We start from the raw sequence: 20,946 nt of genomic DNA, 5'->3' as shown, positions 1-20,946 counted from the left end.
TCACTGGGTCATGATAAGACAATGAGAGATGCAATTTGCTCAACACATTTTGTACCTGCAGTCACAAGACCTGCACACAGCCTCCTGATCATACCAGGTGAGGGGTTAGTGCTTTCAATCCCATGTATGTTGAGCTAAAAGGAGAAGACTACAGCCAAGGATCTCACACATCACGTTGCCATTGCATCCTTGTCTCTCATCTTGCTGTAACTTTCCTAATTAGATTCTCTAATAAACCCCCCCACAGCTGAAGCTTAGAGCCTCTTCCTGAAAATCTCACCTTTGTCCCTGCTCGATTTCTGTGTGCTACCCCTAGAATTCCATGGCAACAGGGGCCCCCACATATCTGCTACCACTCTGTCTTTGTGAGTTCTCACCAACAGGCTTCCTGTGTACACCATCGTTGGCCTTTGTTTGCTCGACTGCCCTCCAGCTCCAATTTCCTGTAGAATTCCTGATATATTTCGGGTTCTGCTAAACATGAAATGCAATGAGTTACTTAAAAGACAGAGGGAGGGGTAGAAATCATATTTTTTTTCTTCTGAAAGATACGGCAGATATTTGGATAGATGTGAGTTTTATTCAGTTTCTAACTAAATTTCTTTCTTTCTTTTTTTTTTTTTCTAACTGAATTTCTGTACTCAGAAGGTCATGCATGATTGAGCTGCTGTGGTGTCAGCTGCAATTTTCTGTAGGTTCCTAACCTTTATAAAGGTAACAACTCCCTGGACCATAGCTGGACCTTGATTCAGGGCCCATGAAGATTTTTAGTTCTCCATGTTTCCTAATGTGTTGAAGTACCTTCTTTTCTTTTTTCCCCAAGATTTTATTTATTTATTTATGAGAGACACAGAGAGAGGAGCAGAGACATAGGCAGAGGGAAAAGCAGGCTTCCTGCAGGGAACCCGATATGGGACTCGATCCCAGAACCTGGGGATCACAACCTGAGCCAAAGACAGATGCTCAACCACTGAGCTACCCAGGTGCCCTAAGTACATTATTTTCTATATTAAACCCCTTTCTACTTGAAATAGATGGAGGGATTTTTTTTTCTTGATTAATTTTGAATGATGCCACATCATTCCTTCAATGCTTTGAATAGAACTCCAACTGTTCCCTAAATAGTTGTTTCTGTCCTCTTGGGTCAAAGTTAAGGGCCCATCTTCTGTTTTGCTTTGTTTCGATTTTGGTTTAACCCCTACTGTATCTTTTCCTTTTAAATTATTTTTGATCTTTGGCATAATTCTCTCATGACCCAACATCGATCACTGAGTACTGGATGTCAGTTATGCTCATCCTGTGCACATCCTATGTCAGTAAGAGCCTAAGGGTCTGACATAGCTTGGCTCCCAAAATGAATTAACTATATAAGTCAATTTAACCAGAATATTCACATATTCCACCTGGAAATATAGATCTGTAAAACAAACAGATAAAGTAAATTCAGAACCTATTTGATTATTTAAACCATCCTTTCTTATCCCAGTTGTTGTCAAAATGTGTAATTTAAAAGAATGAAATTGTTTTGGGAATAAGAAACTGATAATATGTGGACATTTTAGCAGTTACAGATCTATATATGGCTCTACATAATCAGTTAATACCTGCATAATGAGTTATTTGAAACCAAAAAGACTGATGTCAGATATCTATGAGAGTCAGGTAGCAAAGGAAGGTAACGGCTTTCCATATTGAATGGAGGTGTCATTAATATAGCAGGGCAGCAGTGAGAGGACGATCAGGTTACTGAGGTGGGGGGAAAAAAGCAACTCTAAATTGTGTGAGCTCGTATGTGAACCATGTAGAAGTAGAGTAGTGCAATGTGAATCATGAGGAAGCACCTAAAAGTATGTTCACATACAAAGAGGCTTTAAAAAGTCTTCAGATAGAACATTTATAGGTACTTAAAATGGGGGAAAATGAAATCCTAATTCTGACCTTTTAAAATTCACTCTTACTTATCATAACTTTCTGAAATCTCCATATGGCCATTCACTATTTGCTCTTTCTTTGCCTCCTAAATTGAATCGACTAAACATGTGTTAAGTGCTTACATGGAAATCATCACGTTAGTACCACGAGGAATACAAAGTTGAGTTACACAATGTGTATTAAGTCCTAAAGAGCTTATGATCTAATGAAGAAGGCAAATACACCTGTTGATTTATTAAAAGCTAGATCTTTAAGTGCCTAGTGAAAGAGAAAAGCCCATTATACTACTCTTGAATTTTAATGAGACAAAGGGTACTTTTGATTGTGGATATAGGTAAGGGTGAATCGAGGGGATGGAATCTTCATTAGGGAGACTTTGGAACTGAAAATAATAGCATAATGAAGGTTTTTTGCATAACATTTTAATATTAAGCAATTTATGTCTCATAATTTCATATAAGTTGAAAATGATTTAAGAAGGTGACTTAGGGGAATCCATATTTGGCTCACATTAATGCGTATACACTATTTTTTTCAAACAACTGTGGCAATCCCTTAATGGACCATGAATTCAACTAGTAGCTCTCCATCAACATTAAAAAAAAAAAAAAAATTAAAGAGAAGAGCAAAGTTCAGAGTGCATTGCCTGTATTTAGCATAAAAAACAAACAGGGACTATTTGTTATATGGCGCATATCTAGGGGTCTATGTAATGAATGACTGTGCAGAGTAACCCTTACTGTTAGTTATGTTGGAAACATGTAACCTCTATGTACACTATGGTGTGTACGTGTGCTCTCTGTGTATCTACCTGTATACTATATGACGATCGCCCTCTCTACTGAAATCAATATGTGTAAATCATAAGTTCTAGATAATACAGGATACTCCTGGTAAGACTTCTCCTTGCTTTGTAGTCTGTGTTGCTTGCACACCAGGGCTAGGGTTTACTGTTATCTATTATTTAGGAGCTTTGCCACTTGTTATTTCAGGTGCTTACATTTGAGTAAATTCTTTTGAGTGAACCATTCTATTTTAAGAGCTGCCTTTAGCTACTCTTCCTTTCTCTCCTGTTTTAAGTTTTTTTTTTTTCCTATTGTTGATGATGATGATGGTGTTTATCCATCAATGATATGGAGCAAACAGCAAACATGAGAAGGAGCAAGACTTAATATCCCCAGACTGGATAACTGGCATAGATTTTTGAAATTCTTGGTCCCCAGTCTGGTTGTTTTTCTCTCCTGATGTTACAGTTTACTTGACTCACTTATAACTTTTGTCATCATCATGAAACATAGGGCTTGATTAAGAAGATACTACTTGTACTGACGATTTGAAGAGAAGAAAGACATTTCCACTTGCCAAATGTGCTTGGTGTCTTCAAAACATGTTCAGAGTGGATTTTACTTAGCACTTGATCTCGTGGTCTTCAAAGGGTCCTAACAATTTTGCATTAGGTAATCTTGGCAACATTTGATCTTAATAACAGAAACCTATTTGAACTGAAGGGCTTCTCCTGGATGACTTGCACGTGGTCATGGGGTCGTCCTTCAGAATGTTCCCATGTGACTTTTCCAAGACTAGAGAGAAAGCCTAGGAGAGTTCTGAATTGAAGCTGGATTCTCTCTCACTCTAAGGCAAAGGTCTTATCATAGGCACAGATCTTAGGTCAGAGAATTTTGTAATCGAATAGGAAGACTTTGGCCTCAAATACTGAGCCTGTGGCTTGATCTCTTCCTTATGCAACATCATTATATATTTACAATGATGGCATATATTTATACCTACACTTGTTTTCTAGGAAAACCTCTAATTAGCTTTATTCCTCCTGGAGATTTTTTTTATTATTATTATTTTATTTTTTAGTAACCTCTGCACCCATTGTAGGGCTCGAAGTCACAACCCTGAGATCATGAGTCATGTGCTCTACCAAATGAACAGCCAGGTGCCCCTCTTTCTGAAGATTTTTTTTTTTAAGATTTTATTTATTTATTCATGAGAAGCCCGGAGAGAAAGAGAGAGGCAGAGACATAGGCAGAGGGAGAAGCAGGCTCCACACAGGGAGCCTGATGCAGGACTCAATCCTGGGACTCCAGGATCAGGCCCTGAGCTGAAGGCAGGCACTCAATCACTGAGCCACCCAGGCTTCCCTCCTGGAGATTTTAAAATAAAAAATATCTATTCAAAATCAGATTTGAGTAGCAAAATATGAGGGCACCCAGGTGGCTCAGTCACTTGTGTGTGTGCTCTCTCTTTCTCTCTCTCTTTCTGTCAAATAAATAAATAAAATTTAAAAAAAATGAGAGACATAAAATTTTTAAAAGTAGCAAAATATGTAATCTGTTACTATACTTTTTTGTGAGATGGTAATATTCAAATGTTTTTATTGACCTAAGAGGAAAACCATGTATAATGGCAAGTGGAAAACTATCTGTTGAAATACTATTTATTAATTAGAATCTAACAATGACAATGATTGTATATTAGATCTATTTTATTGTTATTATTGTTAAAATTATTTTCATTTCAAATAAATAATTATTCAAAAAAAATTTTTCAGCTTCAATAACCCAATGATAGCACCATAAATACATCTAGAAGCAGTTTGGAGTTCATCTTAATATGCTGGTTAGTAGTCTGTTTGAAAATAACAAAAACATTTATGATTATGAAAAGTATTAATAACACTGTAAATTTCAAATGCATGTTAAATTATGTATCTGAACTTCTAATTCTTATTTTCTTATATTGTTAAAAAAGGTAATCTCTAATGGAAAGAATTTGTGAGTCTGGAGACCTAGTTTTTATGGTTCATCTCAACTGACTTTAGAGTCGGGGCCTTACTTTACTCATCCATTTAATTTTTAAAAGCTCAAATGTAATAGTCTTCAATATTTTAGTAAACACAATTATTTTTAGGAGATGCAAAATGTATTTGTTTATGAGTCATTCAACTTCATTCTTCCTTGTGTATTGGAATCATAATCCAGTAGAAGGTATGAAAACTTATGGTATTCCTGGATCTTAATATGGACATTTTAATGGAATGAATGTATTATGTTTATAAGATCTTTGGTCCCACTCTTTAAGAGCAAATGGCAGAGCAGAACTATCTTGCTCTTTTAAGAACCACATAGATTCATTTTTGGATAGCACACTTTTTTAAATTGTGGTAAAATACATATATTTACCATCTTGCTCATTTACTGTATAATTCAGTAGTGTTAAGTAGATTCTTACAGTTGCGCAACCAATCTCCAGAACTTTTTCATCTTGCAACACTGAAACTCTATACCCGTTCAATAACAACTCCTCATTTGTCTCTCCTCTCAAACCCTGGCACCACCATTCTACTTTGTGTTTGACTAGAGTTTGACTACTACAAATGACTCATGTAAGTGGAATTGTATAATATCAGTCCTTTGTAACCAGCTTGCTTCAGTTAAAATAATGCCTTCAGGTTTCACCCAGCTTATAGCAAGTGTCAGAACCTCCTTCCATTTAAAAGGCTGAATAGTGTTCCATTGAATGTCCATACCATTGTGTTTATCCTTTATCTGTTGACAGACACGTGGGTATCTTCCACCTTTTGACTCTTGTGAATAATGCTACCCTGAGCGTGTTGTACAAATTTCTGTTGGGGCCCCTTCTTTCATTTATTTTGGGTATATGCTGGATTATATCGTAATTATATTTCAATAATTAAGGAATTGCCATTTTCCATATGACTGTGGATACCTAGGACACTTCTTTTTTTTTAACATTTTATTTATTTATTCATGAGAGACACCCACACAGAGAGAGAGAGAGAGAGAGAGAGAGAGAGAGAGAGGCACAGGCAGAGGGAGAAGCAGGCTCCATGCAGGGAGCCCCATGTGGGACTCAATGTGAGACTGGATCCTGGGACTCCAGGGTCACTCCCTGGGCCGAAGGCAGGTGCCAAACCGCAGAGCCACTCAGGGATCCCCCTAGGACACTTCTTAAAAATTGAATTATCCTAGTCCATTCATCCTCTAATCTTACCAATTAGATTGTGATCTTCATGCTTTAGGTGGGATTTAGTTAGGAAACTCTGTGACTATTACCAGTATACTGACTTAAATAAGCATAAACAACAACGAGTAAATACTAATTAATCTATCAATTCAGTAAATAATTATTGAGCATTTTCATTGCACTAGAAACTTTTTTAGAGGTTAAGGATGTAGGGGTAAGGCAATCACAAAATCCTTGTTTTCCTTTCTTTCCCTAATATGAAACAAATAAACAAGCATATAATATGCTGTCAAGTAAATCACATAGAAATAAATAAATACAATAAGAAAGCTGAGAATGAATAAGGATCAAAATATGATGGGATGGGCAGGCAGTCTCTTTTTTTTTTTTTTTCTTTCAGGCAGTCTCTTTTGATAGGTAACATTTGAGCAGAGTAGGTAACATTTGAGCAGAGTTGCTATAAAATTTATTAACTGAAAGAGTCACAGGTCTCTGTAGATGGGATTAGGAATGGATATATAAGTGGTTTATCCTTTTCCACCAATGTGTTTGTTTTTATAGAACTACTTTCTTCTGTGTATGTGAAGGAGTTCATTCTAAACAGCGTTCAAGTCTTAAAATTGGATTAGAGATAAAATCCTTATAAAATTTGTATTTTATATTTTTCTTTCATTTTCTGTTAGGTCAGACATTGTTAGATCAGTAACAATTTGCTCTAAAAATTACCAACAATTCCATACATCTGTGGTAACATTAGACATCTTGTTAAATTTCACCATTTCTTTTCTGCGATGCAACTAAACTTATTACTAACTTCAGCTATTAAATAACTAACTTTAACATCTTGCAAATATTTAATATCCAAAAGGTTTTACAAAATTGAATTGGCCTTTAGCTACTAAATATTTATTATATTTAACACTTTTTTTCTTATAGAATCTGTCGCTCGCTCTTCATATACGTATATAATATTAGCATATATTTTTACTATTGGTTTGCTAGAACTGCCATAACAAAATACTGAAGATTAGGTGGTTTACACAGCAGAAATTTACTTGCTCACAGATCTAGAGGCTGTAAGGCCAAGATGAAGGTATCAGCAAATTTAGTTTCTTATGAAATCTCTCCTATTTGTCTGTAGATGGCAGCTTGCTGTGTCCTCACATCGTCATCTCTGCGTCTTCATCACTCGTGTCTGTCTCAGTGTGTTCAAGTTTCCTCTTCTCACAAGACTGAATTAGAGTCCACACTAATAGCTTCATTTTAATTCAATCACTTCTTTGAAGGCCTTATCTCTGAAATCAATCACATTTTGAGATATTGGGGGTTAGGGCTTCAAAATATGAATTTGGGGACACACAATTCAACCCCATATATATATGTATTTTTTCATAGCATAATGTCCTATGGCCCTATTATCAATGAGTCCTTGTTCTCAAAACTACTTGTTTTAAACCAAGATGAAAATCTGTGAAATATCTGAGTTACTTGTTCTAAAAACAATAGGTGAAAAAAAGATAATACTTGGACAGAAATCAGGAAATTAAAAAAAAAAGAAATCAGGAAATTGAATTTATATATCAATTACTCCTCTCTGAAATAGCTCTAAAATGTTTATATATTAATTATTATATTTTTACACAAGCTCTCAATGTGTACTACACAGCAATCTAAAAATAAAACATTTGTAAGGCAAAAATAAAAGTTAAACAGAAAAAAAGAGCAATTTTAGTAAAACTGTGTATCTTTCTCGTAGGAAAGCAAAATCCAGTGCACTTCTATAGGACAATCCTGAAATGTTAAAAGGGACTTTGTAGTGCTAAAATATAACCTGTAATATTGTTGGTTAAAATTGTATTAGTTCCATCAATTTATGCTTTGTGGTTTTACATATGGCTGGTTATGATTACTTACGTGTGGGTCATAAAAACCCAGTGTGTTTTCCAAGCAGTCAAATTGCCTGTCAGCTGCTAAAGGGGCAGAATTAATGAGAAACTTACTTTATAGTCTAAAGAATAGCAGCTGGGGTCTGTTTTAACAAGTCCCGGGAAACATACATGGAGGGGAATTCTTTGTGGCTAGACTTATATCCTGCCTTGTCTCTAAAAAGTTCTACTCATTGAGTTGAACAATCAGACAGACAAACTTCAAGGACATAGCAATAGCTTTACACATCACTGATTACTAGTAAGAGTAGAGGATAATTTGCCATTTATTTCCCACCATGGCAGAGTGTGTCATGCCTTCACCAAAGGCCATGTCCTTTTCCTCTTAGTATGTAGCTGCAACACATTTATCAGCCTTTTTTGCATTTAGATGTGACCATGCAAATTAGTTCCTGCCAGTGAAATACAGAAACAAGTGATATGTGCTATTTCCAGGCCTGGACTATCTCCTCCCATGTATCTTTTTTTCCCCTCTAATCCATCCACCAGATGACTAGAGTACCAAGATGAGCTAGAAGAGGACAGAAAAATAATATAAAAGGAGCTTGATCTTGACATTATTATACAGACCACCTGCCAATCACTAGAAGTCCTTATGTAAGTCAGAAAAACATTCTATTGTGTTAAGTATCAGATACTTTCAGATTCACTATTGACCATAGTTAGCCTATCCAGATTAATATACCTACTCATTTTGAGAATTAGCTTATTAGGAAAGCCATAATCTAACACACCGGTCTTCCTAGGGATGAACAAAATAATCTGTTGAGAAGGAATGAAAATATGTAAAAGCTTCCAAATATTTTTATTAATTTGAAAGGAAGAAAACTTTACTGCCATTTAACATATGCTTTATTGGTAATATGTAATTCTTAAATATATTACGTATTTTGTATGGGATGAAAATAAAAAGAATTTTGATGGTAAACATGATTACAAACTTTTAGACATCTCTGATCAAAGATTCAGCTCTAGGTGTAAAGTATAGAAAAAAAACCACTGGGGAAAATTTGAAGAATGGAGTATTTTAACAATGTTATGCTAGCTCAAGAAGCCTGAAAAAGTACGAGACATAAGGACATTTTATAGACTTCATTTATCAAAATCACCTAGTTTATATCAGCACATTAATACAAGGGAACATAACTGTTCATTCTCCATCTCAGGAATGGCCTTGTACCTTGCTCTGATCAATAAAATGTAATGGATGTGTCATTATGTGAGTTCTGATCCTAGGCCTCATGGTGTCTTGCATTTTCTACTCTTGTCCTTCTGGAACACTGTTGCCAGAAACACAAGTCTTACCTAGACTTTCTGAGGTTGAGAGATGAGACATGTGGAGAAAGGGACTCAGTCTTCCTAGCCATCTCAGCCATCCCAGTGGAGGCCCTACACTAGCAAGATATCCAATCTTGGCAGAGCCCAAATTGTGACCCACAGAATCATAAGCATATAGAAAAATCAATGTTTTATGTCATTAACGTTGGGATGACGTGTTACATTGCAAAAGATAAATGATACAAATGTTATACAGGGCAAGTATTCCATGGGTAAAAGATGGAGTGGAGTGAGAAGCTCAAAGTTGATTTTAGTTAAAATTAATATTTTTAGGGGTGCCTGGGTGGTTCAGTGGTTGAGCATCTACCTGTGGCTCAGGACGTGATCCTGGGGTCCTGGGATCAAGTCCCACATCGGGCTCCCTGCAGGGAACCTGCTTCTCCCTCTGCCCATGTCTCTGCCTCTCTCTCCTTGTCTCTCATGAATAAATAAATAAAATCTTAAAAAAATATATTTTGGGGACGCCTGGGTGGCACAGCAGTTAAGCATACCTGCCTTCGGCTCAAGATGTGATCCCGCAGTCCCAGGATGGAGTCCCACATTGGGCTCCCTACATGCCTGCTTCTCCCTCTGCCTGTGTCTCTGCCTCTCTCTCTCTCTCTCTGTGTGTCTCTCATGAATAAATAAAATCTTTAAAAAATATAATATGTTTAAAGAACTAATTATAAAAATCACGTGTTAACAAACAATTGAAATAAATATGGTATCTCTTATAATTCCCAAATAAGTTATGTCCAAATGATAATATTGTTACCGAGAATGTGATCCTTTGGTCACTTGAGCTAATGACCTCCCCTAAATTTACACTCCCTAGGAATAGAACTATACGTCCTCCCTTCTTGCCATAACATCGTTGTAGTTGAAACAAACTTCTGTGCTCCATGACTTTGAGCTTGGTCAGGTTATTCATTTTGGTCGGTGGGATGTTAGCAGAACTGAGGTGAACAAATGCTAAAAATGCGTTTATATGGTTGGCCTTGTCCTCTTATGCTTCTGTCATTGTCATGAGAAAAACATTCCCTCTGTTCCCAGATAGAGTCCTGAAATGAGACATGTGGAGAAGACTTGTTCTAGTCTACCTACCTATCAGCCTCTTGAAGCAGACCTGCCCAGGTTGGCACTATTCTAGATCACTTGCAACCCATAAATATAATAATAAATGTAAGCCACTATGTTTTGGGATATTTGTTCTTCAGTATTACAGTGATGATAGCTACTAAAAGAGATTCTAATAAATGTACATTTATATTCAAAAACAAATGTAGGTGTAAAAAAAAATCCCCAAAAGTATAAAGTTCTAAAAAATAGAGAAAAATGTCCATGTACTTTGTACATGAAAGCTCTGTGCTTATTTTGTTTGTATAACAGGTCTACTGATTGCTTCAGAATCTGGTCTAGAAAATAGTCATAAATAAATTTGTTCATCAGCTACTATATCTAGATCTTTCAGAATTAGTATCAATTGAGTATTTATCAATTCTATTTTTATGACACCAGCCATTAAAATTTCATACTTTTCTAGACGGAGCAGACTATTTTAAATTCAGAAAAAAAACAAAAGCAATTCTGATGTAAAGATACAGCCTTTCATTTCTTTTCTAATGAAATCAGTAGATATGATGTTCTATTTATTCACAGGTATAATCTGTAGTTAAATTACAGATTTCTTTCAATCAAAATTTTAGGATTCAATTGATGTTAAAGTCCTTAATGGTAGTAACCATCTATATATTTCTACCAACTTAAGAAATACATTCTGTATTGTCCTGCAATTAATTATTTGTAAATCAATGATTTTTAAATTGTTATCTGTGAACTGATGCCACCACCATGGATGATGCCAGACTCCATCACAGATCTACTGAATCAAGACCTCTGGAGTTGTGTCCTAGCCCCCGGATATTTAGCAAGTCTTCCAAGTAATTTGTAGGCATGGTAAAGTTTCAGAGCCACTGACCTAAATATCTCTTAATGATTCATTTGACACCCTTTACATTTTTATCCTAAACTTTTTCTTTTCCTACTCTCGCGCAGTATATGTGTTTGGCATTGCAATACTTCGAAATCTACCCTTGACTTTGATATTGGCTCTAGCCCTATAAAATGGATATCTCAATACATGTTCCTATTATTAAAAACCAATATCTATGAAGGGAGAATGAACCACAGAATTATGATTATTTGATGATTTTACCTATTCTTTTTTATACTTTTATTAAATATTATATAAAGTAAAATATTTTTATTTTACTCTTTTTAAATCAAATTTTATTGAAATAATTGTGGATTCACATGCAGTTGTAAAAATAATATATAGAATAAGAAGATATGAAACTACAGTGCAATATTACAGTCAAGATCTTGGCATTGATGCGACCTAGAGATTTTAATTAGATTTTCCCAGTTTTTGCGTGGACTCGTGTATATTTGTGTGTGCAAGGGTGAGGGATGCGAGAGTGTATATTTAAATCTCTACAACTTTATCACATGTAGACGTTTATGCATCCCCCCCAAACAGTCAAGATATGGACCAATTCAATCATCACAAGAATCTCTCATGCTGCTTTTTTATGAACACAACTTCTACTCTCCAACCGTGCCCACTCCCTAACCAATCTGTTCTAAATTTCCAAAATGTTGTCATTTCAAAATCTTATATAAATGGAATCATACAGTATAATTACCTTACGGGAATAGCTGTTTTCACTCAGTATGATTCTCGTGTTGTGTATATCAATATTCATTCCTTTTTATCTTTGAGTAGTATCCCATGGTGTTTAGGTGCCACACTTTACGCATCAATTGAAGGATATCTGGGCTGCTTACCATCCTTTACGTGAATATTTACATATTGGTTTTTGTGTGAATGTGTGATTTTTTGGGGGGGCATTGTTTTGTTTTGGTTTTATTTAAATTCTAATTAGTCAACACAGTGTCATATTAGTTTCAGTTGCACAATACAGTGATTCCACACTTACAAACAACACCTGGGGCTCATCACAAATATACCCCTTTATCCCCAACGCCTAATTTCACCCATCCTCACACACACCTCCCTTCTGGTAATCATCAGTTCTCTATAGTTACGGGTCTGTTTCTTGATATGATTCTCTTTCTCTCTCTCTCTCTCTCTCTCTTTTCCCCTTTACTCATTTGTTTTGTTTCTTAAATTCTACCCGTAAGTGAAGTCATACGGTATTTGCCTTTCTCTGACTGACTTATTTCACTTAGCATTGTACTTTCTAGCTTCATCCATGTTGTTGCAGATGGGAAGATTTCACTCTTTTTTATTATTAATATTCCATTGTGTATATATACCACATCTTCTTGGACACCTGGGCATTTTCCATAATTTGGCTATTATAGACAATGCTGCTATAAACATCAGCATGCATGTATCCCTTTGAATTAGTACTTTTGTATTCTTTGTGCAAATATCTAGTAATGCAATTGCTGGATAATGGGTAGTTCCATTTGTAGTTTTTTGAGGAACCTCTATACTCTTTTCCAAAGTGGTTGTACCAGTTTGCATTCCTAGGGTTCCTCTTTTGCCATATCCTTGCTAACATTTATTTCCTGTGTTGTTGACTTTAGCCATTCTGACAGGTGTGAGGTGATATCTCATTGTAGTTTGGGTTTGCGTTTCCCTGATGGTGAGTGATATTGAACATCTTTTTTATGTGTCTGTTAGCCGACTGTATGTCTTCTTTGGAAAAATGTCTGTTCATGTCTTCTGATCATTTTTAAATCGGATTATTCATTTTTGTGTGTGTGAGAGTGTTTTTATTTCTTTGGGATCAAAGCACAGGAGTGCAATAACTGGGTCATATGATAATTTAATATATAGCTTTTTAAGAAACTGCCAAATTATTTTCCAGAGTGGTGGTACCATTTTACAATATTGATCCAGTTTCTCTGCATCCTCATTTAGTATTATTTCTATTTTTCACTTTGGCCATTCTAGTGGGCTTTTAATGATATTTCATTATAGTTTTTATTTGCATTTTCCTGATGACTAGAGATATTGAATGCTTTTTCATATGCTTTGTTTACTATATTCTTCAGTGAATTCCAGTGTCTTCCATGTCTTTTGCTCATGTTATAATTGGATTGTTCGCTTCTTACTGAGTTTTGAGAGTTCTTTACATACGTAGGTAATATTTCTTTGTTATATACAAAATTTTTCAAATATTTTCTTAGTGGTTCTCTAAGCTAATAATTAAGAGACAAAATACAATTATTGAATTTGACAATAAAATTAGGGGGGGATCCTTGGGTGGCTCAGTGGTTTAGCACCTGCCTTCAGCCGAGGGTGTGATCCTGGAGTCCCGGGCTCCCTTCATGGAGCCTGCTCCTCCCTCTGCCTGTATCTTTGGGCCCCCTCGCCCGTGTATCTCATGAATAAATACATAAAATCTTTTAAAAAATTAGTAGGCCCCTGGGTGGCTCAGTCGGTTAAGGGCCTAAAGCTATTTTGGCTCAAGTCATGATCTCAGGGTCATGAGACTGAGCCCCACATCTTTTCAGCTCTACACTGAGTGGGAAGCCTGCTTAAGATTCTTTCTATCTCCCTCTGCCCCTCCACCCTCTAGTCATGCATATGTGCTCACTCTCTCTCTCTCAAAAAATTTAAGTTAAAATTTTAAAAAATAAAAATGGTTAAGGAGGTGATGAGGATTCAGGAGGGTACTTGTCATGACAAACACTGGACTGTATGCTAACATTAGTTTTAAGCAATAAAGAAAAAGAGCGAAGATAGAGAAAGAAATCAAAAGGATTAAGAAAGACACAGAGTACCAGAAATATAGAGATAAAATGTTCTTTTGCAGCTCTGTGGCCTCCTAGGATTTTGCTTCTAGAATCCAGAAGTTAATATTTTTATAAGCATCAAAGGAAGATGAAGTCAATATTATCTACATGAAATTGAAGAGAATTAGAGAAGTTAGATACATTCCTTCATCTGTTTCTTTCACACTGTTCATTACAACACTTAATGACAGTTAAAGATATATTATGTGCCCAGGCAGGAATAATCAGGAAACTCCGAGTTTGATATATTATTCATGAATAATATACAGAACTTGAGGGGAAATTTTTTATTTTAAAAATTCTTTACATAAGTCAAAAGAACTGGTAGAAATTGAAAAATGTCATTTTTAGTTACTATCTTTCCATTTTTCTAAACACTATTTAATTAGCAAATGTTCTGCAAATGTATGTATGTGTATGTGTACGCATGCATGTGTGTGTGTATATTTTATTACCAAAGTGTTTTTATAATGCTTCAGGATTCTTTTCTGAAAATATTATTAAATTTATGATTAATTTTATAATCAGCAATATCTAAGAAATAAGAAAATTCAGTAAATTTTTGGTAGTTTATAAGATACCCCAATACTCTCCTATTTATTTTCTTATGTTGCACATATCACTACTTTGAAATGACTAATGCAGCTAAGAAACATATTAATGTTTTATTGTGTCACTTTGTGCCTAAGTTTTAGAAAACAAAAAGAAGCATAAGATGTAGTAAACATTTCATCAAAGCACAGGTGTTACTAAACAAAACCAGAGCTTTTATTAGATGATAAAAATAGCATGTTAATAAAGGTGAAATGAATGAATACTATTTCAGAAGTCAGTAGGTTTATTGTGATTACAAGCAGGACTTTGTAGAGAGTAAACCAAAACAAAACAGGCGTGAACCCCAGCTTTGTTACTTTGAGCAGTCTTCTTAATCTCCCTATACCTCAGTTTCTCATCTATAAAACCATATAATCTGTGGCTTATAAATGGGAGACTATATTATTGTAGGTAATGATATGGCTAAAGAAGAGGAGTCAGAAGTGTCTTTTATTACAAAGGGAGAATGTGAGCTGGGACCTGAGAGATGGTTAAGATAAAGATGAAATAAAGTAGCTATGGAAGTCTTTTATAGAAAGTAGAAAGTAGGTTGTACCCTAAAACAAATAGGTAAGAATTGGAGTAGGAGGAGAATTAGTGAAGGTATTTAGACAGCAGAAGCCTAAAGTAAGTTCTAAAGAAAGATTGACAAGGACAGAAGATGGAGGCCTCCTAATGATAGACAGTGGGGTTTGAGTGTACAGGTAGTGATGGGGTTCAGAACATGATACCCCAAAGTAGGCACCATGGCATACTGAATATTTTAAGCTGAACGAATGATATTGACAAAATGGCAGAAGGAGGAGAGTCACTCTGACTTTCCCCTCTCCCTGTCCTTCTTCCCTGATAAAGGTGTAAAATCCCCATGTGAGAGGTGCCCTCCCTTTATTCCAGAAAAGGAGCATCCTTATCTCTGAAGACAAAGGGATGCCAAGAAAAATCTGAAGGAACAAACAGCTAATTTTCCTCAGCTCACTATGCCTGCTCCTACCCTTTGCCCTACTTTATTTCTCTGACACTGTCCACTCTTCAGCAAAACCTAACGTTAAAAGTACTCAGGTTTAATAGCTTCTTTACATCTTCATATCCTTATGAGGGCTCCCATGTTCTGAAAAATTATATTAAGTAGCTCTTTCTGCTTTGTTTGTATTAATATGTCTCTACTATTTTAATTTTCTGACATTGCCAGTGACCCCAAGAGGGTGGAGGAAAATGTTTTCCTCCCCAACAGTAATGAATAGGGCCCCTCTGAAAGTTTTTAAACGGAGTGGTAGCAAGATAAATGCAGTATTTTGGTGGTAGTGCCAATAATGGACTGAGAAAGGAGCCCTTTAAAAAAAAAATCAGAAAATCAGAAAACATATACTTAAATTCCAGGTCAAGGAAAACAAAAACAAAAACCTCATCCCCTAGCAAAGAGAAAGTTCCTTCCAAGTACCTTAATGATCTTAAATATCCCAGAACAGCATCAATGAGCTCAAAAAGTTGACTGCTTGATTAAGTGTATTTTGAATCTCAAAGTTTAGCACCATATTAACCTTAACAGGGTCCCAGTCTTTAATAGATAGCAAAGGTAGTTCGACAGGATGAGCTATATTTCCAGAAAATAGACTTTTCTTGAAAGAAGAAAAGTTGGGAGTCAGGTCAGACTACAAGGACATACCATATTACAGTGTAAGAATTTCAACAGAAAATGGAAAGGAAAATCCTCTGAAATATGTTTATCAGCAAATGACCTGATCAGCTATGATCCATCACTGGCAGATCATGGCTCTGTAAATCAGCACATCCCAGGACGCAAGTTTAAATGGATTTGAGATTACTGACATTTTTATTAAAGTTCCCTCATAACTCAGGGAAAGAAAATATAATGCCCAAATATTGCACCTTTTAAAACTTCATAGGTTATCTATTTAAAACAGAAAACTTTCTTATTTTAGGATCCTTTATAAACAGCTTAAGCCACTAAGGCTTACAAGTGGAGCTGACAATTTTGGACTCTTTGGGGGGTTGTGTGCCATTTATAGAGCACTGAATGCTTCCTATCAGGGACTTGATCAGTCAAGGCAGCTCACTTAGCCTCCTCAGACACCAGACTGAGTGCTCTACCATGCCATCTCAAGACAAGAGGGAGTCAATGAGATTAGCAGCCCCAAGCATGCTAAAAATGTTTAGGGGGTTCTTACTGAACACTGGGGAAGTAGACATTTGTTTTTACAGAGTCATCATCTTGGAAGCCCTTGCCTGTTTGGCAAAAGCACTTTGAAAACGATCCCTGCTTTGGGAGAAATACCCTGCTGGAGTCAGATTTACTAATTTGCAAATCTTGGTTGACCTCAATTCTTTGAATGACCTTAAATGTGAATCTTGAATACATTGTTTTCAGTTGTACTAATTAGTTTTACATACTTAAGTAGTATATGCAAATTTATGTAAATCAATGTTGTGGGTGGGTTTTGTTTTTTTTTTTTCTGTAAAGCAATATAAATATGCGTGCCCTAGATTCCTTGAAAGGGATGATTTCAAGATTCTTTATTTTAGAAGAGCTTTCCTTGAGTCTTCCAATACTAGTGGGAAAGAATCTCCTTTGATACTTAAAGCAACCCTGTAACAATAATGCTAAGCCCTCCAACTAACTTTCATAGGAGGCAGGTTTCAGCTTTTCTTTTCTCATTTTTGGGATAGAACCTGATGCCCTGCTTTTATTAAGTGACTTTGATAGCCTCTCTTGCTAGATTTCCAGCATGCAGGATAAACATATCAGAAAGTTCAATAAGATCACGGGATGTAAAGACACTAATATTTCCTTATTATTAGGAACCTGTAGGGTTCTTTTTATCTCTTTGCATTGAGTCAACCTTTATTTGTATTACAGACTATTAAACAAAATCTCTTCAAGTAATTAAGACGTAAGAAGCTCACTAAAAATGTACAAGGAAGTATTTCACTAGGCTAATCCTGATTTAAGCCTAATATTTGAAGATAGTGGTTTATGTAATTTATGGGAAAACTTTTTAAACAAATGTTTTACATTTATCTGATATGTGCCACACCAAGCATGGTGTAAATTTTTTAGTTTTTCATTCTTCTTATGGAGAACTCAAAGTGGTCACCTGAATCTTATTGTAATTGGGAATTGGTTTATCCAGGTTTATCTATAACTGGAGACATTTATAATGTTCTGATTATGACAGAAAAATGTGTAAAACACACACACACATACATACACAATGTGTGGAATGACCTATGGGAATTTACTATATAATTAGTTTCATTGTGAAAATGTATAAACTAAAAATAACATACAGAATAGATTCCATAATGACAGTAAATCTCATTCACTGGGAATAAAGGAGCTACATGTAGCTAACAGCAATTTCTTCTAATATTCTCTGAAAACTTTTATGTTTTTCTGTTATGTCCTTGTTGGCATTTGAGTGGGTATTTTCTTGTATCAGGGCTTATACATCAACTGGGATGAATTTTTATTTTCTACAATTGATAATATATTTTTTTATACTGATATATCTCCACCATCTGTATTTGGATACTTCTATCATGATTTTTCCTGGAATTAATCACATTTCCCTAAACATGATTAAAATAATGTCTGTTTCAAATACCATTCTTAAAGGTGCAGCATCTTACTGTTTTTCTGTGCTTTATTAAAAAAAGTAATCCAAAACTTGGAGATAAGCAAAAAAGGGTGTGGCACATACTTTTAATGTTATGTTGGTTTATTATTTTACAAGCACATTTAAGAACTGTTTAATCTTAGTGAATGTATGTGTTTGGTTTTGCTCTTTGATTGGAATTCCATGTTATTTGTAGACTTCTACCCAGTAGAATAAAATAATTCCAAAGGTTGTGGTTTTAACGAATGCCTTATAGGACGTTCATCGATTTTGTATATAATTTAACTTTATTTTAATATCCATATTAAAAATATATTTTCTGATAGCCATATAAACCTCAATCCTCAAAGAATTTTGAAACCAGCTTTATCATATTACTTTTTTCATTAAAGAGTTTGATAAAACAGCTGACATGTGTCCATTCTATATTTGTAGGAGAGTCATGTTTTTAATCTTTGAAACTATACTTGACAAGTCTGTTCTAGTTCCTTCTATACTGTGAGTGCCTCATTCCTATGAGAATGATAGGATGAGAAAAAAAAAAATAGTATTCTAGATAAGCCTAAATCTAAATAAAGCCTAAATCCTTTCCCCTTCGACTCTTCTCTCTCTTATGCCACTATACCAGATCACTTTCCAAATGTAACTACTGTTACTAGTTTGGTGTTTATCCACTGTAACATTTTTCATGCATTTACACATATCCATATGTGCCTATGTTAACTTAAATAGTGGTAAACTATGTGAAACAGACTGCTCTATATGTCATGAAGACCTTTCCATTTTACTCCTCATTCTTAATTGCTACATACTGTTCTATGATAAGAAAATGCCATAACTTATATAAGCACCCACCTACTAAAAGGCATTAGTCTGCTTCTAATTTTTCATTATAAACAATACTAGAATGATCTTTCTTGTAAATATTTCCCTGTCTTCATATTTATGACCATATATCTAGGGTGAAGATCAAGAACTGGAATGGCTCAATCATGCCGCTATATAAGAAAATACATATTTTAATTAACTTCCAAAAGAGATCTCTTTTCTACTCCATAAGTAGTTAACTTCATTTGTAAATATTGAAAACAAACAATATTTTGCCTTTTTTTGAGGGTTAAATTCTAAAGTCATCAAGGAAGAGGAAAATAGTGTATTGAAGAAAGTTTACCTCTAAAAATATATTGGCTTTGTATATACAACACCATAGAAGTTTTTATCAATGTCTCTATGTTATTTTTAATCTGTTTAAGTATTGTTTACTCGTCTTTAGTTCTACATGAGAAATCAAGGACAGAACATTTTTTCCCTTCCTTCCATCCTCCCTTCCTTCCTTCCTTCTTCCAATAAGTCAGTCAGAAAAATTGTATCTCTTGCCTGCGATATAAGATAATTGAGCTAAGTTATGGAGAAGTGCTAAATATTCTAGTCTATATATGTTTATATATTTTATATTCTAGTTCATATTTTTCTATTCTAGTTTACATTTTATATAATTTTGAAAAAAAATTATAGAACTTTTATGTTAAAATTGTGTTTAAGATCCACTGCTGTAGATTGAACCCTTTGAAATGTAAAGTAGGTCACATTTTTCCAATCTTTTACCAAGGCATTTGTCATAATTTATTTATTTAATAATTTATTAAAATTAAAGTTATAATATAATTAGTTTCTCCAGAAAGAGAACAGTATGTGGCACATAGAACATACCTGGTAACTATCTGTTAAATGCATAGATTGTTGTTAATTGAAACGTATCAAAAATGTTTTCATGTTTTTATAAAGTGTGAAATTTCTATTTGTTTTGAAATAAAACATATCTACTACTACAGTTGATGACTCAGTTGTTTTATTGAGATATTTAATATGCTGTTTCTTTTTTATTCTATTTGAGCTATTGGCTTCTGAAAAAAATGCAATAAGATATCTTACTAAAGATTTCAATTTTTCATTTTAGCTCTTGCTTTTTAAATTTTAAAGTAATTTTAAGGATTTTTTTTTCCTTAGGGGCACACATATTTGTGATTTTGCATCATCTTAGTATGTTGCTGTTTCTAGCAATATATATTTTATCTCTTTACAGATTTAGGCCATTTGGCCTTGAATTTGGTTGTGAATTTTTTGTTTGTTTTGTTCTGTTTTTATTTAATCTGAGAAATGTTGGTTTTAATTTATTAACAATTGTAATGAGTACTCATAATATTTTTCTATCCCAACTGATACTTACTTGGTGTTTTCTATTTGCCATGTCTTATTGTTAGTGGCTCAGCAAGTGCTGAGTGCTCTTTGAATTGATTTTTCATTCTAATAGTTTGATTGGTATACCTCCCTCTTCTAATCTTTTGTTTTGTATCCCTAAATACATAAAACATTTCAACTTGTATTTTTTCAAACATCAAATGTTAATGTGTATCTATAGCTGTCTCTTACCAAAACAAGTTTTGTGGAATGTTTTTACTTACTTTGGCTTTTTGCCCTACCTAACCCACAAACCACTGTGAATATTATCTGGAGATTTCATTTTATATTGTTTAAATTTTGTTTACAATCAACATTGATTTCCTTCACATCTCTGGGCTTCAATTTTCTTATGACACTTTGCCAGTTGTACTGTGTCCACACTTCAGTATATAAACTCATTGAGCTAAATCATAGGCATTAATTTGTTATCTTCTCTTCTGTTTTTTTTTTTTAAG

The 20,946-nt window shown here is 34.6% G+C and overlaps 1 long non-coding RNA gene across 7 annotated transcripts in view; it reads left to right on the top strand.

The window, feature by feature from the left end:
* The window catches only part of LOC112641006 (uncharacterized), an 87,284-nt gene that overhangs the window by 64,443 nt on the left and 1,895 nt on the right, over positions 1 to 20,946 (top strand). For 2 of the 7 annotated variants that reach the window (XR_004816738.2, XR_007411568.1), the window contains 2 exons: positions 4,493 to 4,560; positions 10,245 to 10,373. This is a non-coding gene — a long non-coding RNA (uncharacterized LOC112641006). Of the gene's footprint in view, positions 1 to 4,492; positions 4,561 to 5,301; positions 5,327 to 10,244; positions 10,374 to 20,946 lie in introns of all 7 variants that reach the window. The other 5 variants (XR_007411569.1, XR_007411572.1, XR_007411570.1 and 2 more) reach the window with 5 other exon arrangements.

The sequence above is a fragment of the Canis lupus genome, chromosome 6 (genome assembly GCF_003254725.2).
Source record: "Canis lupus dingo isolate Sandy chromosome 6, ASM325472v2, whole genome shotgun sequence".
Taxonomy (NCBI): Eukaryota; Metazoa; Chordata; class Mammalia; order Carnivora; family Canidae; genus Canis; species Canis lupus.
Note: the sequence above shows the minus strand (reverse complement) of the source record. Positions and strands in the feature narration are given on the sequence as shown.